The sequence below is a fragment of the Ranitomeya imitator genome, chromosome 1 (genome assembly GCF_032444005.1).
Source record: "Ranitomeya imitator isolate aRanImi1 chromosome 1, aRanImi1.pri, whole genome shotgun sequence".
Classification (NCBI taxonomy): Eukaryota; Metazoa; Chordata; class Amphibia; order Anura; family Dendrobatidae; genus Ranitomeya; species Ranitomeya imitator.
In genome coordinates this window covers 1,045,247,330-1,045,273,111 of record NC_091282.1, presented here as the reverse complement: position 1 = coordinate 1,045,273,111, position 25,782 = coordinate 1,045,247,330, and the positions used below count along the sequence as shown (strand labels likewise).

General features: G+C 43.7%; 1 protein-coding gene across 1 annotated transcript in view; it reads right to left on the bottom strand.

The window, feature by feature from the left end:
- Positions 1-25,782, bottom strand: part of TMEM131L (transmembrane 131 like) — a 203,978-nt gene that overhangs the window by 161,983 nt on the left and 16,213 nt on the right. The window lies entirely within an intron of this gene.

Below are 25,782 nucleotides of genomic sequence, written 5' to 3'. Positions count from 1 at the left end.
CTGCTCTGGCTGTGAGCGTCGGTCAGCCGGAAAGCAGAGCGGTGACGTCACCGCTCTGCTTTCTGGCTGCCCGGCGCTCACAGCCAGACCAGAGAAGCAGAGCGCCGAGGACAGACAGCGATAGGTAAGTATGTAGCGTTTGTTTTTTTACTTTTTAGGATGGTAACCAGGGTAAACATCGGGTTACTAAGCGCGGCTCTGCGCTTAGTTACCCGATGTTTACCCTGGTTACCGGGGACCTCGGGATCGTTGGTCGCTGGAGAACTGTCTGTGTGACAGCTCTCCAGCGACCAAACAGCGACGCTGCAGCGATCCGGATCGTTGTCGGTATCGCTGCAGCGTCGCTATGTGTGACGGTACCTTAAGACTAGCGACCTGACAGATGTCAAGAAGGCCATCATTGACACCCTCAAGCAAGAGGGTAAGACCCAGAAAGAAATTTCTCAACAAATAGGCTGTTCCCAGAGTGCTGTATCAAGGCACCTCAATGGTAAGTCTGTTGGAAGGAAACAATGTGGCAGAAAACGCTGTACAACGAGAAGAGGAGACCGGACCCTGAGGAAGATTGTGGAGAAGGACCGATTCCAGACCTTGGGGAACCTGAGGAAGCAGTGGACTGAGTCTGGTGTGGAAACATCCAGAGCCACCGTGCACAGGCGTGTGCAGGAAATGGGCTACAGGTGCCGCATTCCCCAGGTAAAGCCACTTTTGAACCATAAACAGCGGCAGAGGCGCCTGACCTGGGCTACAGAGAAGCAGCACTGGACTGTTGCTAAGTGGTCCCAAGTACTTTTTTCTGATGAAAGCAAATTTTGCATGTCATTCGGAAATCAAGGTGCCAGAGTCTGGAGGAAGACTGGGGAGAAGGAAATGCCAAAATGCCTGAAGTCCAGTGTCAAGTACCCACTGTCAGCTGCTGGTGTTGGTCCACTGTGTTTCATCAAGGGCAGGGTCAATGCAGCTAGCTATCAGGAGATTTTGGAGCACTTCATGCTTCCATCGGCTGAAATGCTTTATGGAGATGAAGATTTCATTTTTCAGCACGACCTGGCACCTGCTCACAGTGCCAAAACCACTGGTAAATGGTTTACTGACCATGGTATTACTGTGCTCAATTGGCCTGCCAACTCTCCTGACCTGAACCCCATAGAGAATCTGTGGGATATTGTGAAGAGAAAGTTGAGAGACGCAAGACCCAACACTCTGGATGAGCTTAAGGCCGCTATTGAAGCATCCTGGGCCTCCATAACATCTCAGCAGTGTCACAGGCTGATTGCCTCCATGCCACGCTGCATTGAAGCAGTCATTTCTGCCAAAGGATTCCCGACCAAGTATTGAGTGCATAACTGAACATTATTATTTGTTGTTTTTTTTGTTTGTTATTAAAAAACACTTTTATTTGATTGGATGGGTGAAATATGCTAATTTATTGAGACAGGTTTTTTGGGTTATCAGGAGTTGTATGCCAAAATCATCAGTATTAAAACAATAAAAGACCTGACAAATTTCAGTTGGTGGATAATGAATCTATAATATATGAAAGTTTAATTGTAATCATTACATTATGGTAAATAATGAAATTTAACACTATATGCTAATTTTTTGAGAAGGACCTGTATATCTTGGTACCGTGTTAGCTAGTGGATAGAAAATTATACTGAGGACTCTCAATTCTAAATACTTTGCGGATCTGCAGCATTTCTGTGTGGAAAAAAAATGCTGCGGATCCGCAGGAAATCTGCAACGTGTGCACAAACCCTTAGAATTGGACCTTTTCTTACATTTGACTCTGCAAAAGCGCTTACTGTGGCTCTTATTAATACTTGTCTGGACTATTGCAACTCTTTACTAATCAGTCTCCCTCTTGCCAAACTCTCCCCCCTCTTAGGGTATGTTTCCACGTTCAGGAAACGCTGCGTTTTTGACGCTGCATTGAGCCGCAGCGTCAAAAACGCAGCGTCCAGATGTTACAGCATAGTGGAGGGGATTTCATGAAATCCTGTCTCCACTATGCATTAAAAGACGCATGCGGCAGACCCGTGGAAACGGACATGCGGCACGTCTTTTCAGAACGCAGCATGTGCTTACATTGCTGCTGAAGCAACGCAAGGACAGCGCAGGTGACCTGCCAGTGACCTCCGGTGCAGATTAGGTCAGGATTCTACCTGCATAAAATCCTGACCAAATCCTGATGCAATCCTGAACGAGGACACATACCTTAATGCATCCTGAATGCAGCAGGTAGGAACATATTCCGTTCCAACCACTACACCGATGCCTCTACCCTGTGTCAGTCATTGCACTGGTTGCCCATCTGAAACAGAGTCCAATATAAACTTATCACTGTCGCCCATAAAGTGATCCACGGTTCAGCACCACCAGCCAACATCTCCTCCTTCCTCTGACTACCACCCTACGCGCGCCCTCCGTTCCGCTAATGACTTAAAACTAAAATTCTCAATAATCCGAGACCTCCCATTCCAGTCTCCACGACTTCTCGTGTACTGCGCCAGTTCTTTGGGATGCACTAGCCAGGACAATTCGATTAATTCCCAAACCCACAGTTTTAGGCGTAACCAGAAAACTAATTTCTTTAGCCTGGCATATCGCCCCACCTCACTTATCTAACTATTGCCTGTTTGGCTCATACAAAATTTCCTTTAAAATCATGACCCTCAAAGTATATGATCACATCATCCATGCATTTAATAGCCCTCTGCAAGCAGGCTAGTTCTGATGCTCCATAGGCTTACACTTTAATCTCATGCCCAATGCTTTTTTTTTTTTTTACTCCACGTAAACCGACCTGCATGTAATACAAACGACTATATCAATAAAGTTTTGTAAAAACCAAATACCAGGAAGTATCAAAAACAAAGCAGCTTTATTTCAAACCTGAATTGTCAAAAAGATATAAAAAAAATTACAGCATCAAAAATGTAGTAACGCATGTAAAAAATTTAAAAAAAAAGCTCAAAAACGCAAGCACCATAATTTGTCTAAAATATGCAAAAATGCTGCAGAAAATCTGCAACACCAAAAACTAACCTCAAAAACATTATTTAAACTAGCATAGTCAACATTTATTATGCCAAACGGTATCATTTTTTGCAGGGGTGAAGTCCCCCTTTTGACCATATGGTGAGTTTTAATAGCATTTTTAAGGTGACAGACGCTCCTTAAGTATGGTAAACGTAGCACTATTTCTTAACGCTAGCTATCAAATGTACACGCAGCATAGCTTAAAGATGATCTATTGTGGTAGGGCTTCTTAGAAGTATGTTGTGAATTCCTACGTAGATAAAAAAAAAACAATGAATTCATGGGAAACCTATCCTTACTTATGTCTAAACTGCTACCATTTTCAAGAAGTGCACTTGTTATAACTGGGAGAATTCTGGTTTACATCCAAAACTAAAATTTACAAAGGTTGTCCAGGCTTAAGCTACCGGTACAAGTCTGCAGTCACTTTATGTGACTGCAGACTTGTGAATCCTCACATGGTGCAATGCACGCTGTGAGGATTGTCTGGTGCTGGCAATTTACATACTTATGGCCACATTCAGACTAGATGGGCGCTTGCTCAATACAAGTGAAGTGAGCGAGGTTGGAAGCAGTCTAGTCGGAATGTGGCTGAGAGAATGCATATTACATTCCTGCACTAACATGACCACCGGAGAATCATCACAGTGCGCAGAGTGACTGCAGACTTGTAGCTTAAGTCCAGACAACCCCTTTAATATAAACCTAATGCTGAGTATTTAGTAACATAGTAACATAGTTAGTAAGGCCGAAAAAAGACATTTGTCCATCCAGTTCAGCCTATATTCCATCATAATAAATCCCCAGATCTACGTCCTTCTACAGAACCTAATAATTGTATGATACAATATTGTTCTGCTCCAGGAAGACATCCAGGCCCCTCTTGAACCCCTCGACTGAGTTCGCCATCACCACCTCCTCAGGCAAGCAATTCCAGATTCTCACTGCCCTAACAGTAAAGAATCCTCTTCTATGTTGGTGGAAAAACCTTCTCTCCTCCAGACGCAAAGAATGCCCCCTTGTGCCCGTCACCTTCCTTGGTATAAACAGATCCTCAGCGAGATATTTGTATTGTCCCCTTATATACTTATACATGGTTATTAGATCGCCCCTCAGTCGTCTTTTTTCTAGACTAAATAATCTTAATTTCGCTAATCTATCTGGGTATTGTAGTTCTCCCATCCCCTTTATTAATTTTGTTGCCCTCCTTTGTACTCTCTCTAGTTCCATTATATCCTTCCTGAGCACCGGTGCCCAAAACTGGACACAGTACTCCATGTGCGGTCTAACTAGGGATTTGTACAGAGGCAGTATAATGCTCTCATCATGTGTATCCAGACCTCTTTTAATGCACCCCATGATCCTGTTTGCCTTGGCAGCTGCTGCCTGGCACTGGCTGCTCCAGGTAAGTTTATCATTAACTAGGATCCCCAAGTCCTTCTCCCTGTCAGATTAACCCAGTGGTTTCCCGTTCAGTGTGTAATGGTGATATTGATTCCTTCTTCCCATGTGTATAACCTTACATTTATCATTGTTAAACCTCATCTGCCACCTTTCAGCCCAAGTTTCCAACTTATCCAGATCCATCTGTAGCAGAATACTATCTTCTCTTGTATTAACTGCTTTACATAGTTTTGTATCATCTGCAAATATCGATATTTTACTGTGTAAACCTTCTACCAGATCATTAATGAATATGTTGAAGAGAACAGGTCCCAATACCGACCCCTGCGGTACCCCACTGGTCACAGCGACCCAGTTAGAGACTATACCATTTATAACCACCCTCTGCTTTCTATCACTAAGCCAGTTACTAACCCATTTACACACATTTTCCCCCAGACCAAGCATTCTCATTTTGTGTCGTTTTGTATTTGCTATATTGGCAACAATTCATCAGCCTTAATCTCCTAGGAATAAAACACTGGTGACAAAAATCATAAGACCATTCAGATCACACAGGATTTACTATACTTATCAGAACAATTATGGTAAGCATCTACTGATATTCAGCAGCTTTGATTCACTTTCAGCAAACAGAGATTTTGACAACTGTATAGGAATGACACACAAGGCCTAGTAGAAGAGTATACTGATACCATGACTAAATTTACAGAGAAAACCTCAGAGCATGAAAGTTACGGTAAATAAACTAGAAGTACCTTGTTACTATCCCAGTGAAAAAAAAATTGTATTTGTTGCAGAATAGATGTAAAAACCAAACAGCATCAAATTACTTAGCTGGACTGGCAGATCGCCAACAGCAGTGAAAGGGATAACAGCTGCATAGCGGCTCCGGCTCTGACCAAACCAGCGGTAGCCATGTATTAACGGGAGAGCTTCCCCATCAATAACAGTTAATTGCGCAGGGTTATAGTAGACAAATCCGCGACAATCAGATGATCAACCAGGTGTACGGATAAAGAATACACTAACAGATATATTAATACATACGGCCTCCATCATTTTATAATGTACTTTCTTTGTGATTGAAAATGGTGCTATCATCCCATTTCATTGCTTTAGTAAATTGGAGGTCATATGAGATTACAATGAAGACACATTCTAGATAAAAGACTGTGTATTAATAGTACAGATGGATAAGCTGTAATGTCTTTTCTTCCCACTATTACCCAAGGCTCCTATGGAACAGTCTGCTACCAGGTAATAAAAGAACATTACAGTGCAATTAGCACCTGCAAGTTCTATTCATTTTCTGACATTGCTCACACCCACTGGTCTAACACTGGAAGCTACATGAGAATAAATGCTACCAAAGGAGTGTTCAGCAGGGGTACATTGTACTGTGCAGATCCAAGCAACATGTCAGCCACAGATCATGAACAGCTGCTCCAGAGCACTATAATAATACATCATTAATACAGAGACACTGCCAGGGACTCCAAGGGGCGGTCTCCCAAGAACATCTATCATTGGAGGTCCCCACCACTAATCACTACAAAGAGGGTCCCCGTTCCTACTGACAGTACGTGCTGTTCTGATGAGTTTAAATCGTATAAAGATGAAAGGGGCTTTCCCACAAAAAGTATATTATAATTAATAGGTCTTGGAACAATAAGTTCCGCAATTGGATGTGTTAAAAAAATGTTTCTGTGCCGAAATAATCTTCTAATACAGACCTGGGCAAGATGCGGCCCACGGGCCGCATCCGGCCCGCCGGATTACGGCCCATCAGCTAGCTGTCACTTTTGACAGCCGCCTCCGGCACCACTCGGCCAGCCGCCAGACGCTTTTGAGGAGGACCGGGTTGATCACCTGTTTATCAGTGGCCATCTTCCCGAGGCCACGCGTGCGCAGATGGAGTGCTCTGCTTCACGGGGCTTCAGGAAAATGGCCGCGGGAGGTCGCACGTATGCAGATGGAGATCGCGGCGGCCATTTTCCTGAAGCCGAGTTTGCAGATTTAGATCTCGGCTTAAGGAAAATGTCTGCCGCGATCTCCATCTGCGCACGCGCGGCCTCCCGCGGCCATTTTCCTGAAGCCCTGTGAAGCAGAGGACTCCATCTGCGCACGCGCGGCCTCGGGAAGATGGCCACCACCACCTATATTCAACCCGCCTCTGCTGCTCACATTGCATTCCGGGCTGCTGCGTCACCTCACCGGTGGAAGGGACCCTGTGCATGCCATACCGCACCTCTGCCGCCGCACCACCACTGCTTTAACCGCCCCATGGACACCAAGCCGTGGCGTCGCCCACCTAAGCAGGAAGGGACCCTGCTCAGGTGCACGCCACACCGCATCACCCCACCTCTGCCGACACCATGCCTCCTGTGACCCTGCTCTTCCACCGCCAGCCCTCAGGTAAGATACTGTAAATTCAGACAATAAGACGGACCCCCATCTTATAAAAAATCTTTTTCTGCAATTTTCACCCCAAATTTGGGGTGCGTCTTATAGACCGAAAAATACGGTAATTATATTAGTCCAGCCCTCTAAAACCATCCCAATTGCTCATGCGGCCCCATCGCAAAATTAATTGCCCACCCCTGTTCTAATATATGTTTCCCTGCTGTGTAATGTTGTGTGATATGTCCAGAAAACTAGAACTGCTCTAGTCCATGGTAGGCACATAAAACAGCTCCTGGTCAGAGGGAGATACATAAGTCACTTATGAAAAGCAAGTATAGAGACAAAACAGCAAAGGCTGACAGCTGCTACTTCTGAGGCAACACATTTCCCTGTTTTATCATTTTATCACAGGAGTGAATGTCTCTGCTGCGTCACCAGTCCTGTGAGCTAATCATGAATCAAGTCAATTACATAAGCTCAGCAGCCTTATGCTGAGCTCAGTGCTGAAAGATGCGGCAGAAATACTTATGCGTTAACTTAGGCAGGGAAATGTGTTACCTCAGAAAGCATCAGCTGTAGGCCCCTGTTTCATCTGTGTACTCACTTATCATAAGCGACGATGGTTCCCTCCCAGCCATGAGCTGTGGTATGATCAGACCGTGTTCCTGCACACAGACACAGCCAATACACAGTAGACAGCGGGGGCACATTTATAAGATTATCTCAGCACATGAACATTTTATTTAAATCACATCCAGTTGTGGAAATTATTATTCCAAGATCTATTGATTAACTCCTTTCTGTCCTCGGACGGAATAGTACGTCCGAGGACAGAACCCCCGCTTAGATGCAGGCTCCGGTGGTGAGCCCGCATCAAAGCCGGGATATATGTTAACTGTTTTGAACAGCTGACATGTGCCCGCAATACCGGCGGGTGGAATCGCGATCCACCCGCCGCTATTAACTAGTTAAATGCCGCTGACAAACTGACAGCGAAATTTAACTAGCGCTTCCGGCCATCGGGTCAGAAATGCTAGCATCGCTGACCCCCATCACGTGCTTCAGCATGACAACCAGAGGTCTCATGCAGACCTATATGGTTGTTGTTGCCAGATTGCTCTGAGCACCTCCCTGTGGTCAGCGCTCATAGCAATGCTGCAATTCTGCTACATAGGAGCTATCTGAGCATCGCTCCTATGTAACAGAACCAATCGAGTTGTGCCAGCTTCTAGCCTCCAAAGGAGGCTATTGAAGCATGGTAAAAGTTCAAATAACAAATGTTTTTAAAAATATGAAATAAAAATATAAACGTTCAAATCACCCCCCCTTTCACCCCATTCAAAATAAAAGAAAAAAATCAAAACATACACATATTTGGTATCGCTGCATTCAGAATCGCCTGATCTATCAATAAAAAAAAGCCATAAAAAAATTTTTTGGGTTGCCGCGAAATCGCATTAAAATGCAACAACAGGTGATCAAAAGAACGTATCAAAAGAACGTACCAAAGTGGTATTAAAAACGTCAGCTCAGCCCACAAAAAATAAGTCCTCACCCAACCCCAGATCACAAAAAATGGAGACGCTACGGGTAACGGAAAATTGCGCATTCTTTTTTTTTTTTTTTTTAGCAACCTTTGGAGAAAAAAAATTACTACTTAGATAAAAAATAACCTAGACATGTTTGGTGTCTATGAACTCATAATGACCTGGGAAATCATAATGGCAGGTCAGTTTTAGCATTTAGTGAAGCTAGCAAAAAAGCCAAACAAAAAACAAGTGTGGGATTGCAGTTTTTTTGCAATTTCACCGCACTTGGATTTTTTTTCCCTTTTTCTAGTACACGACAAGCTAAAAATCAATGATGTTGTTCAAAAGGACAACTCGTCACGCAAAAAATAAGCCCTCACATGGCCATATTGACGGCAAAATAAAAAAAGTTATGGCTCTGGGAAGAAGGGGAGCGAAAAACGAAAACGCAAAACCGAAACAAGCTGGGATCATTAAGGGGTATGTACTTGGTTTGTGGGTAAGCCCTTGAAAGAGAACCTGACTGCTGCCAAATTCTGCCGGATCCACAGGCACCATGTATCGTACACTGACAGTATGATTTCAGCCAGATGGGTTTGATTCTGAAATGCTGAAACCACACGGAAGACACGTCTGTCAGAAGGGTTCCAGCTTGTCATCGCCCACTAGCCATGTGTAGCAATCTCTCCCTGCAAACATTTCTGAAGTTACATCACTTGGTGTAGCTTTCATGATTATAACGACCTGGGAGCTGCCCATGCTGGTGTAGTTGGCCGGGACAGGCATGAAAGTGCTAAAAGTCACAACTTCCAAGTTCTAAATTCTGGCATAAACACCTTAATGAATTGACCTCATAGACTTGTAGGGAATAAAGTTGCTTTTTAAAAAAAAAGAAAACATTCTGACATTGCCACCTCCCTCCCTAGAATCTGTGACATTTCCATTAGCAAGCTAATCAAAAGAAAAGCTATGGATGCCATTAGAGAAGAAGTGGTTCTCAGGGCTCCCATACAGCGCCCACAAATCACTGACGTGGCCATTGGATCGAGTCCTGCAAATCACTTCCAAACAACTGGAAAGTCTCCTAGGAGTATGTATGCCACGCTAACCACAGTGCAAAAAGGGCCTTAGTTGTGACTGCAGACACCACAGCACCAGTAACTGTGTAGCTTCCGCACATTCAATCACAACTAGACAGTTAAAAGGGTGGTCAGTGGGTCACACAGTTTTCACCCCTTGTTAGTCTCTTCACTCTGGTGTAATTTTGGTCTCTTCTCATCATGTGGTTAGGAGCAGAAGATTCCATGAAAGTAGGAAACAATTACCATGACCAGTCAGCCTGTGGCCACCACCTTCCTCACACACACACAATCCCCGCGATCACCGTAATGTCCACCTATATGACATGTACCGCATTTGTCCATTTCACATCCACATCTACCTCATACTTATCTTCCATCCATCTCTCTCGTCTCCACTTGTCACATCTCTACCACGCAGGGTCAGCCTCTTCACCTAAGGGTACCGTCACACAGTGGCATTTTGATCGCTACGACGGCACGATTTGTGACGTTCCAGCGATATATCCGTGACGTTCCAGCGATCTCGCTGTGTCTGACACGCTCCTGCGATCAGGGACCCCGCTGAGAATCGTATGTCGTAGCAGATCGTTTGAAACTTTCTTTCGTCGTCTAGTGTCCCGCTGTGGCGGCATGATCGCATGGTGTAACAAAGGTGTGCACGATATTGTATACGATGTGCGCATAGTAACCAACGGCTTCTACATCGCACATACGTCATGAAATTATCGCTCCAGCGTCGTACATTGTGCAAAGTGTGACAGCAGTCTACGACGCTGGAGCGATATTGTTACGATGCTGGAGCGTCACGGATCGTGCCGTCGTAGCGATCAAAATGCCACTGTGTGACGGTACCCTAACAGTGACGCTACTGAGCACATCTGTCTACTGACGAGATTCAATTCACAGAAGCAGAATAATGCACAATTATAGATGAAATGTAATTGCAAAACCATACATTATTTTTGATTGATGCACCTCACAAATACACTTGCCATCGCACACTATTGAGCTTTACACAATACTTTTTGTGAGACAACCCTTTAATTCCTTGGCTTGCTGCAGTAACAATGCATAAAATGGCTTACAGCTGCTGTTCCTGTAGGTAAGGGCGTAAATTCTAATTTAGTGATTATTCATGGTGTGGCAAGAATTTTATGACACCTGAGGGTATGTTCACACCTGCTATATCTTTACAGATACACATGCCATATCTTTAGAGGAGTTTTTTGGAGGGCGGGGGTATTAAAAATTTGCGACACAAATTGTCAACATGCCAATTTGCAGGTGGCAATTTTTGTGCCGCAATGCCCCCTAAAATCACATACCTTTTATTGGCGTAAACCTACTTTGGATTCTGGTTGGATAGGGCTGCAACCCGGATCAAAAATCCCTGCCTTGACTTTCCCAACTTTTTACATTTATTCAACTCGCTTGAAATGTTCTTCACATTTATGTTCAGAAAAATAAAGTGAAATTCAAAAAAAATTCTTGCCCCATTTCCACTAGCTGATTTCTGTCCGTAAATGAATGCTCCAATCAACTATATGGATGTCAGTTGGCGCTCGAATGTGGCCTTGTTTCATACAATTATATGGCGGCAACATGATTGTAAATAGGATTGTTCTGTCCCCATATAGCATGTATGTTGTCGGCAGAAGATCCACAACGGGCGATGTGCTGCCAACCATGAGGATGTGATGACCTGTATGAATAGAGCCATTAGCAGAGAAAGTGCTTTCCAGTGCAAATTGGCCTTTACATAAGAGTAGATACCATAACCCAGCGGTAACAAAACGCGCAATGCTTGTGCCATGTGACCAATTTCCCATTGCATTTTCAGACTATAGTCAGACTTTTATGAGCTTCTCACAGGAAGTTAGTGGGATACATACTACAAGGTTAAAAAAGGTGAATATTTTCTCCTGCAGCTGCATTCATGGAAAGAAGGGAAATCACAACTAACACAGTGGAGGCTCCGATGTTCTCCACACTTCTACATTTTTTCCATAACAAACTCCAAGAAAAAAAACATGGGTCTGAGAGAGTAAGTCAGACACTTAACATAAAGCCAAAAGTCTCCTGACACATCTCCAGCACAAACAAGATGGCATAAACATTTCATGAGACAGAAGACAAGAATACTATACAATTTCCACCCTCCTCCGTGTTTAGCACTTGCACACAGTTTGCAGCCCAGGCAGCTCTGGGTCTATGCGAATGGATAAGACATGGATGACCAGACATCAGGAAACAAGATGTCTGATAAAAAAGAAAAAAGGCCAGTATTTAGGAATTTGTTTTTGCTTTTTTTACAAAATGTGTGTAAAGGTAATTCTGTACAATAAATTGTCACACTTATTCAGATATAAAATGATCCAGATACTTAAAGGAAAACTATTTGGGCCAGTCAAAGGGGTTTTCCTGGCTGCTGTTTTTTTTTTGTTTTTTTTACATACTAGTTGGCCTGTGTGAAATTTTGGCACATTGGATGTTGGGGGCGCAGGCAATTTCAGGAAAATTAAGCTGGTCAAATGTAAATGTATTTAATGAGAAGATGAACACAGAGAGGAATGTGTGTCACTGACATATGTACACTGCTCAAAAAAATAAGGGGAACACTAAGGCCGGCGTCACACTCAGCGTATAAAAATACGGTCCGTAATTTACAGCCGTAATACGCAGATAAGTCCCCAAAATAGTGATCCGTATCTCCTCCGTAGGCAGGGTGTGTCAGCGTATTTTGCGCATGGCATCCTCCGTATGTAATCCGTATGGCATCCGTACAGCGAGATTTTCTCGCAGGCTTGCAAAGCCGACATACGGCTACACAATGGATCCATGTTCTCAAAAAATCGTAACATCATATATACTGTCTATATATACAGTTAGGTCCATATATATTTGGACAGAGACAACATTTTTCTAATTTTGGTTATAGACATTACCACAATGAATTTAAACAAAACAATTCAGATGCCGTTGAAGTTCAGACTTTCAGCTTTCATTTGAGGGTATCCACATTAAAATTGCATGAAGGGTTTAGGAGTTTCAGCTCCTTAACATGTGCCACCCTGTTTTTAAAGGCACCAAAAGTAATTGGACAGATTCAATAATTTTAAATTAAATGTTCATTTTTAGTACTTGGGTTGAAAATCCTTTGTTGGCAATGACTGCCTGAAGTCTTGAACTCATGGACATCACTAGACGCTGTGTTTCCTCCTTTTTGATGCTCTGCCAGGCCTTCACTGCCGTGGTTTTCAGTTGCTGTATGTTTGTGGGCCTTTCTGTCTGAAGTTTAGTCTTTAACAAGTGAAATGCATGCTCAATTGGGTTGAGATCAGGTGACTGACTTGGTCATTCAAGAATATTCCACTTCTTTGCTTTAATAAACTCCTGGGTTGCTTTGGCTTTATGTTTTGGGTCATTGTCCAACTGTAGTATGAAACGATGACCAATCAGTTTGGCTGCATTTGGCTGGATCTGAGCACACAGTCTGGCTCTGAATACCTCAGAATTCATTTGGCTGCTTCTGTCCTGTGTCACATCTTCAATAAACACTAGTGACCCAGTGCCACTGGCAGCCATGCATGCCCAAGCCATCACACTGCCTCCGCAGTGTTTTACAGATGATGCGGTATGCTTTGGATCATGAGCTGTACCACACCTTCGCCATACTTTTCTCTTTCCATCATTCTGGTAGAGGTTGGTGTTGGTTTCATCTGTCCAAAGAATGTTCTTCCAGAACTGTGCTGGCTTTTTTAGATGTTTTTTTAGCATAGTCCAGTCTAGCCTTTTCATTCTTGATGCTTATGAGTGGTTTGCACCGTGCAGTGAACCCTCTGTATTTACTTTCATGCAGTCTTCTCTTTATGGTAGATTTGGATATTGATACACCGACCTCCTGGAGAGTGTTGGTCACTTGGTTGGCTGTTGTGAAGGGGTTTCTCTTCACCATGGAGATTATTCTGCGATCATCCACCACTGTTGTCTTCCGTGGGCGCCCAGGTCTTTTTGCATTTATGAGTTCACCAGAGCTTTCTTTCTTTCTCAGGATGTACCAAACTGTATATTTTGCCACTCCTAATATTGCAGCAATTTCTCGGATGGGTTTTTTCTGTTTTCGCAGCTTAAGGATGGCTTGTTTCACCTGCATGGACAGCTCCTTTGACCACATGTTTACTTCACAGCAAAACCTTCCAAATGCAAGCACCACACCTCAAATCAACTCCAGGCCTTTTATCTGCTTAATTGAGAATGACATAAAGAAGGGATTGCCCACACCTGTCCATGAAATAGCCTTGGAGTCAATTGTCCAATTACTTTTGGTCCCTTTAAAAACAGGGTGGCACATGTTAAGGAGCTGAAACTCCTAAACCCTTCATCCAATTTTAATGTGGATACCCTCAAATGAAAGCTGAAAGTCTGAACTTCAACTGCATCTGAATTGTTTTGTTTAAAATTCATTGTGGTAATGTCTATAACCAAAATTAGAAAATGTTGTCTCTGTCCAAATATATATGGACCTAACTGTATGTGTGTATATATATATATATATATATATATATATATATATATATATATATATATATATATATATATATATATATATATATATATATATATATATTTTATTTTTTTTTTTTTTTTTATTTCATCCAGCGCGAGATAGCTTTAAAGCCAGCAATTGAATTACCGGCTTTTAAGCTATCTCCTTCCTAAACCCGACATGATATGAGACATGGTTTACATACAGAAAACCATCTCATATCCCCATTTTTTTGCATATTCCACACTACTAATGTTAGTAGTGTGTATGTGCAAAATTTGGGCGCTCTAGCTATTAAATTAAAGGGTTAAATGGCGGAAAAAATTGACTCCATGAGGCTGGTCAAAGTGCCCGACATCCACTGACGGGGGTTGTGCTCACAGCCCAACACCCTGCAGGACGCTTGGCATTTGCCACAGAACACCAGGATAGGCAAATTTGCCACTGGCGCCCCTATGCTCTTCATAGATGAAAGCAGGTTCACACTGAGCACATGTGACAGACGTTACAGAGTCTGGAGACGCCGTGGAGAGCGATCTGCTGCCTGCAACATCCTTCAGCATGACCGGTTTGGCAGTGGGTCAGTAATGGTGTGGGGTGGCATTTCTTTGGAGGGCCGCACAGCCCTCCATGTGCTCGCCAGAGGTAGCCTGACTGCCATTAGGTACCGAGATGAGGTCCTCCGACCACTTGTGAGACCATATGCTGGTGCGGTTGGCTCTGGGTTCCTCCTAATGCAGAATGCAGGGCTATGCCAGACCTCATGTGGCTGGAGTGTGTCAGCAGTTCCTGCATGATGAAGGCATTGAAGCTATGGACTGGCCCGCCCGTTCCCCAGACCTGAATCCGATTGAACACATCTGGGACATCATGTCTCGCACCATCCAACAACGTCAGGTTGCACCACAGACTGTCTAGGAGTTGTCAGATGCTTTAGTCCAGGTCTGGGAGGAGATCCCTCAGGAGACCATCCGCCGCCTCATCAGGAGCATGCCCAGGCATTGTAGGGAAGTCATATAGGCACATGGAGGCCACACACACTACTGAGCATCATTTCCTAGTCTTGAGGCATTTCCACTGAAGTTGGTTCAGCCTGTAACTTCATTTTCCACTTTGATTTTGAGGATCATTCCAACTCCAGACCTCCGTGGGATATTAGTTGTGATTTACGTTGATATTTTTTAGGTTTTATTGTTCTCAACACATTCCACTATGTAATGAATAAAGATTTGCAACTGGAATATTTCATTCAGTGATATCTAGCATGTGGGATTTTAGTGTTCCCTTTATTTTTTTGAGCAGTGTATATAGACTGTATATATGTTTTCATGAATATTTGAGCCCATGGATCCATTATATGTGCATTTTGCAAGCCGTTTACTTGCTGATCAGAAGTGGTCCAATTGTCAGGACCTTGCAAAAGAACAGGGGCAGCAGCATTTTTCTCCCCTCCACAGCAGCACTGCCATCTATCTGCAGTGTAGGGAAGTGCAACAGAGCACTATGTATGTGAACGGAGCAGCTCCCTGTACAGCAGTGCCACTTTGACAGTAAAAATGATTAAAGAGAATTGACCCCATAACTGAGCGTATTTACACCATTGTATAATAACTAGGAATATCCCTTTAAAAAAAAATATATCTGCAGATTACCAGTATTTTACCATTTTTCACTACGGTTGGATTTTTTTTTTTTTTTTTTTAACATTTTTGCAAGGTTGTTTCCACCAATCTCTCCCATTGCAAAACAAAGTACAGTCTGAGTTATGTCAACGCTGCAGTTTTTTACTTGGAACCAGAGGTGACTCCAGGTCACCAACAAGCTGCAACCTTAGAAGGAAGATAGACTTTTCAATGACTGTCCAATAATACGGAAAATCTAGTGGTTCAGAACCTGTCCGGTCCCTTTTAGGCTGCATTCATTTATATCTTCAGTTTTAAAGCTAAAGTCTTAAACAGGTAACGTTTTACTTTTATTCTACTTCCACATATGTAGCAAATAGTTTATATGTACCTGCCTAAAATCAGCTGGGCAAGGAGTTCGGCAAGCTGGAAAGCCCCCAAGACAAATGTTAGGATTTGTTTCAGCTTTGTATTAGTATGCTTTGGAGTAGTGTGGTGCCACCTGCAGGTCATTTTTCCTTACTGCTGTTTTATGAAAATTAAGGTTTAAAATGTATTTTGTGATAACATCGTGGATTTGTGGTTTGTTTGGCTATTTTCTTGCTGAAGGGGCAAGTTTACCTTTCAAATGGTGTATCATTTGTGTGTGTGGGTATGAATGGAGATACAAAGGAATCACTGAAAACAAGTGTTTTGAAATAATATAAAAGGATTTGTTCTTTTTTCACCCTCCCCAACCCCAGAACGGAGTCTCCACTGCTGCTCCCAGTGACTTTTTGTTTGTTTGATGCCGCAATGAAGGCGCTGAAGCTCAGTGAGTCTGCCCAAGCTGACGGTATGAGCCGCAGACCTCACTGCAGACAATAACAGATTTATTTATACATCCATGTGAAAAACACTGAGGACACAAGGACCAAAACACGGATGACACCGACACTATTTTCTGCATGCGTGAAAAACACTGATGTCTGAATGATGCCTTAAAAGGGCTTGTACACTACTTTTATAGCGATGTCCTGGCCTATCTTCAGGATCTGCCATTCATGACTCGCATGCACTGCACGCTATGAGGAGTCACAAGTCTGCAGTCACCATGACTCACATGCACTGCACCCTGTGAGGAGTCACAAGTCTGCAGTCACCATGACTCACATGCACTGCACGCTATGAGGAGTCACAAGTCTGCAGTCACCATGACTCACATGCACTGCACGCTATGAGGAGTCACAAGTCTGCAGTCACCATGACTCACATGCACTGCACGCTGTGAGGAGTCACAAGTCTGCAGGCACTATGTGATTTGCATGCGCTGGGCGCAGTGAGGAGTCACAAGTCTGCACTCACAGAGTGACTTGTAGCCTAAGGCCGGACAACCCCTTTTACATGTGCACATACCTTTAGGCATGTGGTATAGGCAATCTCGGTAAAATAAAAAAAGATATTCAACATGCCAAGTTTCTAATAAGGCAACATGCGGGATTCTGTCATGGGGAAATACGCACATATAACTCACACTTCACCACGGCATATGCTGAACTACATTTATAACCGTCATAGGGACATTTATCAAGTTATTTTTCATGCGTTCTTTGTAACTGGATATAAATGACGGAGTATATACGTGCAGCTCACACAGGGCCCTGCTGCAATGGTTACAGCGTGGATTATAGCGATCGTAGTATCGCAGAGTTCATTTATCTAGTCAGCAGCCGCTCTGGCATTGCGCCTCCTGGCAGCACACCGCCTGTGTTTTACTTCTCATGCACACCAAAGCTTCCTTAAACAAACGCTACAGCTTTGAAAGCAACTTTGGCTGAGCAATATGTATTTATTCCAAGATGAATGCTTTCTGTTGAGATTATTCTCTGTGGCCAAGACACAACTTCTTTATTAACACTATCTGCACATGACATATTTCGCTTTCTTGGCAGGGTTTTACAAAGCAGACTGAGGTGGGACAGGCTTGCTCAGACATGTAGACACACTTCAGTGGTTTACAAGCTGTTACAACCAGCCCTGTATCTTACGCCTTCAGGTGACACAGCCAGGAATGAGAAGCTTTTCCCTATGGATGTGCTTGAAGAAATACCATGCATTAAAAGGATGCATGGGCAGTTTTTACAATATTAAAGGGAATCTCTCAGCAAGCTTTTACCATGTAATCTGAGAGCAGCCTGATGTAGGGGTTGAGACACTGATTCCAGTTATGTGTCACTTACTAGGCTGTTGTGCTTCTGTTTCAATATAATCAGTGTTTTATTAGCAGTAGATTTTCACTACAGGGCTGTGTTTTGTGCCTCCTAGTCCTCCTGCTCTGTGTAACCCGCTCCCATCACTGATTGGCAGCTCTCTGTCATTGCACAGTGTACACAGAAAGCTACCAATCAGGTGCGTTGGTTATACAGAGCTCAGCATTCTGAGCACTGCTAGATCTGCAACAAAGAAAACCATAATTGTATCAAAATGACTGTATGCAGACCAGCAAGTGACATATCGCTGGAATCAGGGTCTCTTTTTATCCTATGTTGCAGAGTTGCCCACCAATAGAGCTCAATATATCTAGGTTCACATATCTATTGTGCAAGGCAAGTTCTCTTTCACCCAAGTCTGACAATGGTCAGGCATTTTAATCCTACCGTCTGGATTGCGGAGAGGTCTGGCTACGTGACAGATGGTGAAAACACAAATCTTTACCCAAAGGAAGGAAGATTATCAGACATGGAGGACCAAACATATGAGAAGAAGCAATAGTGACAAGTACCAAACTCCACAAGTGCTTTTCAGTGACGTCTTTCACAGAATAAATTCCTTTGACTAAACCTTAAAAAGAATCGGTCTACCCATGAAAAGCCCCGCTTGTGAGGAAGCTCCCGTGGATGGTGAGCGGAGCATCAAGGTCCCAGCTGGTGGGATAACAGCGGGGGAGCAGCTTCCAGCACGTACGGACAATGTGTATTATTACACGGCGCCCATGGAGAAGTGAAAGTAGGAATATTATAGTTCTGGTTTTGTGACACGACTCATTATAGCACAAAGATCCCTTTCTGTGACCTCAATATTACATACACAGAAATGGCCAAAATCTGCATACAACACACAATGTTCAGATATGCAGAGTTACTTCCAAATTTTTCAGGTCACATTGGGGAAAAGAATCTGCAATGCCTAACAATGTCCTAAAAACTTGCACTTGTTCTATGTGCTAGCTTTCACATGCTACCTCTGTGCTCTACTCACATTGCTAGGGAACTAGGCAGCCCCAGATTAGGGCTCCGTATACCCACCAGAGGACTGTACTCCAGGATCCCACCCTCCATCATTACATGTGCACATCCACATATATTTCAGGCCGAATTCAGACCGTGATGTCCAGATCAGCCATGGCTCTCCTGACCCAAACTCAACAGCCTCACGGACATGCTCAAACAGGGTTTCAAGGATGTCAGAGTTCGGCCTTATTATAGCCTCCTATTAAACCTCTGCTTTTGAATAAGTAGTTCATAATGGTGTCAGAGCTGGGACCCATTAGATTCTCTGGTACTGGTGCGAGAGGGAGCGGTCAATCATTACTGGACTTTCAATATTAAAATATTAAAAGGAATTTGTCAGTAGGATCAACCCTCTTAAGCCGTCTATATTGGAATGTAGGTCATAGGAAGCTGAGTACAATGATACCAGGATATCTGTGATCGGGTGTGTTGTTCCAGAGAAATCCACACTTTACTTACTATGTAAACTAGCTGTTAAAATATATAGGCCGGACACGGCTCTGCATATGAATCTGCCTCCAGAGCTTATTTTATACAAAAGGAGACATGTAATGACTGACAGTCTGCTCTCCTAATCTACATGTCTCACACTGGGAAAGATCTAGAAATGATCATTTAAGGCAATGTAACAAACATCATTTTTCAGCTCTGATTATCAGCTGGAAGGGAATATCTAGAGTGCACGGTTGTGTGATTTTATCTTTGGTATCAAAAAAGTAGTAAGGTTATTCCTGATTTCGTTATATTGATATTTTCTGACCGTCAGGCTGTATAGCAGTCTATGAGTGGTATATAATTTTTTTTTTTTTTAATCATCATGGCTGGGATTTGGAAAAGCCCGCTTACTAGTATTGTACGGTAAATTGCTGTGGATCTGGGGTACAGAGACCGTAAAGCAAGGCTGAGATCATTCTGCAGCCTGTGAATCCAGCCCAAGAACCACACAAGATGGATTTAGGAAAACGTCTGTGTAGGGGCTGTAATGTGGGGAATTGAATCATGTTGCTTAGGGATGAGGTATGACACGTTGTTGATAAATGTTTTATTATGACTCATTTAAAAAAAAAAAATTAAACATATATACGGTATTTGTATAACCCAACGCTGTGCTATAGTGTCTGTAACTGAGCAGCAGAATGTGGTTTGCACAGTGATGACATTGGTAACAGATATGAGACCTCGATAAAATCCGGGTAACACCCAACTCTCCGTCAGCTACAGCAGACCAAGCACCGCTGATATTAGGATTGGAGAAGATCCCCTGGTATCGGCATTTATGGTGGATATGCAGTAAATGTCTAATAATCTCATCTATTGATGACATATGGCATAGTGACAGTAAAAACTTTGGGGTCATCAAAACGCTGAAAATGAAGAGGCCATGGTGCTTGTGCAGCACTGCGTCCCCTTCTATGCTTTCCCCGCACTTATGGCCACCCAGCTGTACAGGAAGCTGCAGCCAGCCCATTGCTCTGCTCCAGGTAATGTGCAGGTTTACGGTGCTGCAGTGCAAAAAAAGAAAAAAAGAGGAATTTCTGTGCGACAATAACAAGACTCAATGTCTATTATACATTCTTCAGTGTGTGTCTCTATAAGGAAATGTGGATTTCTGATGAAAATCTGGTTTGGTGGTTATTGATAGCCCCAGCAGACAGGGGCTGGTGTGCCCAATCTTACACTTCCCTGTAAAGTGTTTGTTTTCTATTGCTTGGCAAACATATAAGAAAATTACATATACATACATTATATACACACACGGTAGCAATGCTACCCACCTGGGAGCAATATGAGGTATTACTGTCATTGTTTTTACTTACTGCTATGCTCACATGTTGTATTTTGGCTGCGTTTTTTCTGCAGTTAAAACCTGCTCTCTTTACAGTAAATAAGGCTGCTTAACCCCTTCATGACCCAGCCTATTTTGACCTTAAAGACCTTGCCGTTTTTTGCAATTCTGACCAGTGTCCCTTTATGAGGTAGTAACTCAGGAACGCTTCAACGGATCCTAGCGGTTCTGAGATTGTTTTTTCGTGACATATTGGGCTCATGTTAGTGGTAAATTTAGGTCAATAAATTCTGCGTTTATTTGTGATAAAAACGGAAATTTGGCGAAAATTTAGAAAATTTCGCAATTTTCACATTTTGAATTTTTATTCTGTTAAACCAGAGAGATATGTGACACAAAATAGTTAATAAATAACATCTCCCACATGTTTACTTTACATCAGCACAATTTTGGAAACAAAATTTTTTTTTGTTAGGAAGTTATAAGGGTTAAAATTTGACCAGCGATTTGTCATTTTTACAACGAAATTTACAAAACCATTTTTTTTAGGGACCACCTCACATTTGAAGTCAGTTTACGGGGTCTATATGGCTGAAAATACCCAAAAGTGACACCATTCTAAAAACTGCACCCCTCAAGGTACTCAAAACCACATTCAAGAAGTTTATTAACCCTTCAGGTGCTTCACAGCAGCAGAAGCAACATGGAAGGAAAAAATGAACATTTAACTTTTTAGTCACAAAAATTATCTTTTAGCAACAATTTTTTTATTTTCCCAATGGTAAAAGGAGAAACTGAACCACGAAAGTTGTTGTCCAATTTGTCCTGAGTACGCTGATACCTCATATGTGGGGGTAAACCACTGTTTGGGCGCACGGCAGGGCTTGGAAGGGAAGGAGCGCCATTTGACTTTTTGAATCAAAAATTGGCTCCACTCTTTAGCGGACACCATGTCACGTTTGGAAAGCCCCCGTGTGCCTAAAAATTGGAGCTCCCCCACAAGTGACCCCATTTTGGAAACTAGACATCCCAAGGAACCTATCTAGATGCATAGTGAGCACTTTGAACCCCCAGGTGCTTCAAAAATTGATCCGTAAAAATGAAAAAGTACTTTTTTTTCACAAAAAAATTCTTTTAGCCTCAATTTTTTCATTTTCTCATGGGCAACAGGATAAAATGGATCCTAAAATGTGTTGGGCAATTTCTCCCGAGTACGCCGATACCTCATATGTGGGGGTAAACCACTGTTTGGGCACTCGGCAGGGCTCGGAAGGGAAGGCGCGCCATTTGACTATTTGAATGGAAAATTAGCTCCAATTGTTAGCGGACACCATGTCGCGTTTGGAGAGCCCCTGTGTGCCTAAACATTGGAGCTCCCCCACAAGTGACCCCATTTTGGAAACTAGACCCCCCAAGGAACTTATCTAGATGCATATTGAGCACTTTAAACCCCCAGGTGCTTCACAGAAGTTTATAACGCAGAGCCATGAAAATAAAAAATAATTTTTCTTTCCTCAAAAATGATTTTTTAGCCTGGAATTTCCTATTTTGCCAAGGATAATAGGAGAAATTGGACCCCAAATATTGTTGTCCAGTTTGTCCTGAGTATGCTGATACCCCATATGTGGGGGTAAACCACTGTTTGGGCGCACGGCAGGGCTCGGAAGGGATGGCACGCCATTTGGCTTTTTAAATGGAAAATTAGCTCCAATCATTAGCGGACACCATGTCACGTTTGGAGAGCCCCTGTGTGCCTAAACATTGGAGATCCCCCAGAAATGACACCATTTTGGAAACTAGACCCCCAAAGGAACTAATCTAGATGTGTGGTGAGGACTTTGAACCCCCAAGTGCTTCACAGAAGTTTATAACGCAGAGCCATGAAAATAAAAAAAAAAAATTATTTTCTCAAAAATGATCTTTTAGCCTGCAATTTTTTATTTTCCCAAGGGTAACAGGAGAAATTTGACCCCAAAAGTTGTTGTCCAGTTTCTCCTGAGTACGCTGATACCCCATATGTGGGGGTAAATCACTGTTTGGGCACATGCCGGGGCTCGGAAGTGAAGTAGTGACGTTTTGAAATGCAGACTTTGATGGAATGCTCTGTGGGCGTCACGTTGCGTTTGCAGAGCCCCTGATGTGGCTAAACAGTAGAAACCCCCCACAAGTGACCCCATTTTGGAAACTAGACCCCGAAAGGAACTTATCTAGATGTGTGGTGAGCACTTTGAACCCCCAAGCGCTTCATAGAAGTTTATAATGCAGAGCCGTGAAAATAATAAATACGTTTTCTTTCCTCAAAAATAATTATTTAGCCCAGAATTTTTTATTTTCCCAAGGGTTACAGGAGAAATTGGACCCCAAAAGTTGTTGTCCAGTTTCTCCTGAATACGCTGATACCCCATGAGTGGGGCTAAACCACTGTTTGGGCACACGTCGGGGCTCAGAAGGGAAGTAGTGACTTTTGAAATGCAGACTTTGATGGAATGGTCTACGGGTGTCACGTTGCGTTTGCAGAGCCCCTGGTGTGCCTAAACAGTAGAAACCCCCACAAGTGACCCCATTTTAGAAACTAGACCCCCCCAAGGAACTTATCTAGATATGTGGTGAGCACTTTGAACCCCCAAGTGCTTCACAGACGTTTACAACGCAGAGCCGTGAAAATAAAAAATCATTTTTCTTTCCTCAAAAATTATGTTTTAGCAAGCATTTTTTTGGATTCACAAGGGTAACAGGAGAAATTGGACCCCAGTAATTGTTGCGCAGTTTGTCCTGAGTACACTGATACCCCATATGTGGGGGTAAACCACTGTTTGGGCACACTTCAGGGCTCGGAAGTGAGGGAGCACCATTTGACTTTTTGAATACGAGATTGGCTGGAATCAATGGTGGCGCCATGTTGCGTTTGGAGACCCCTGATGTGCCTAAACAGTGGTAACCCCTCAATTCTAACCCCAACACACCCCTAACCCTAATCCCAACTGTAGCCATAACCCTAATCACAACTCTAACCGCAACACACCCCTAACCACAACCCTAACCCCAACACACCCCTAACCCTAACCACAACCCTAATTCCAACCCTAACCCTAAGGCTATGTGCCCACGTTGCGGTTTCGTGTGAGATATTTCCGCACCATTTTTGAAAAATCCGCAGGTAAAAGGCACTGCGTTTTACCTGCGGATTTTCCGCGGATTTCCAGTGTTTTTTGTGCGGATTTCACCTGCGGATTCCTATTGAGGAACAGGTGTAAAACGCTGCGGAATCCGCACAAAGAATTGACATGCTGCGGAAAATACAACGCAGCGTTTCCGCGCGGTATTTTCCGCACCATGGGCACAGCGGATTTGGGTTTTCATATGTTTACATGGTACTGTAAACCTGATGGAACACTGCTGCGAATCCGCAGCCAAATCCGCACCGTGTGCACATAGCCTAATTCTAAAGGTATGTGCACACGCTGCGGAAAACGCTGCGGATCCGCAGCAGTTTCCCATGAGTTTACAGTTCAATGTAAACCTATGGGAAACAAAAATCGCTGTACACATGCTGCGGAAAAACTGCACGGAAACGCAGCAGTTTACATTCCGCAGCATGTCACTTCTTTTGTGCGGATTCCGCAGCGGTTTTACAACTGCTCCAATAGAAAATCGCAGTTGTAAAACCGCAGTGAAATGCGCAGAAAATAACGCGGTAAATCCGCCATAAATCCGCAGCGGTTTAGCACTGCGGATTTATCAAATCCGCAGCGGAAAAATCCGCAGAGGACCAGAATACGTGTGCACATACCGAAACCCTAACCCTAGCCCTAACCCTAACCCTACCCCTAGCCCTAACCCTAACCCTACCCCTAACCCTACCCCTAGCCCTAACCCTAACCCTAACCCTACCCCTAACCCTACCCCTAACCCTAACCCTATTCTAACATGCGCCCGCCATTTTGGAAGATGGCGGCGCCCAGGGAGAAGACGGACGGGACCCCGGCTGGATCGGTAAGTATGATGGGGTGGGGGGGGGGAATCGGAGCACGGGGGGGGGAATCGGAGCATGGGGGGGGGAATCGGAGCGTGGGAGGAGTGGAACGGAGCACGGGGGGGCTGGAATGGAGCACGGGGGGTGGAACGGAGCACCGGGGGGGGTGATTGGAGCACGGGGGGGTGATTGGAGCACGGGGGGAGCGGACAAGAGCACGGGGGGGAGCGGAGCACTGGACGGAGGGGAGCCGGAGCAGTGTACCGGCCAGATCGGGGGGCTGCGGGGGCGATCGGTGGGGTGGGGTGGGGGCACATTAGTATTTCCAGCCATGGCCGATGATATTTCAGCATCGGCCATGGCTGGATTGTAATATTTCACCCGTTATAATAGGTGAAATATTACAAATCGCTCTGATTGGCTGTTGAAAGTGAAACTGCCAATCAGAGCGATCGTAGCCACGAGGGGGTGAAGCCACCCCCCCTGGGCTAAACTACCACTCCCCCTGTCCCTGCAGATCGGGTGAAATGGGAGTTAACCCTTTCACCCGGCCTGCAGGGACGCGATCTTTCCATGACGCCGCATAGGCGTCATGGGTCGGATTGGCACCGACTTTCATGACGCCTACGTGGCGTCATGGGTCGGGAAGGGGTTAAAAAAAAAAAATCAGGTTTTGTGCTTTTCATACCGATACAGTTTAGTGCCTGTGGTTCTTGAGTTTTCTGCACCAAGAACACAACAAAACCCGATACTGGTGTTTTTCCTGCTTTTTTGCTCTCACACTCATTGCTTTCTATGGGTGAATAAAATGCTGAAAAAAGTGACAGCAGTTTTCCAATTAATTAAGGAAAAAAACAAAGTGTGTGCATGAGATTTCTGAGATCTCCGATTTTATTGGTACTGTAAAACGCAGCTTTCAATTTGCACAGAAAATGCACCAAAAAACATAACGTGTGTACATAGCGTAAAAGTCCAGCTGGTTTATTTCAGTCCTCATAAACCACATCACAGAAACACTTAAAATACAGCCCCGGCTCAGCACAAAGTCAAACATAAAAGTAACAAGTCCATACAACAGTGCTACTTAGCAAGCCTGGCTTAGAATCCAGCTTCTTAGTCCTTT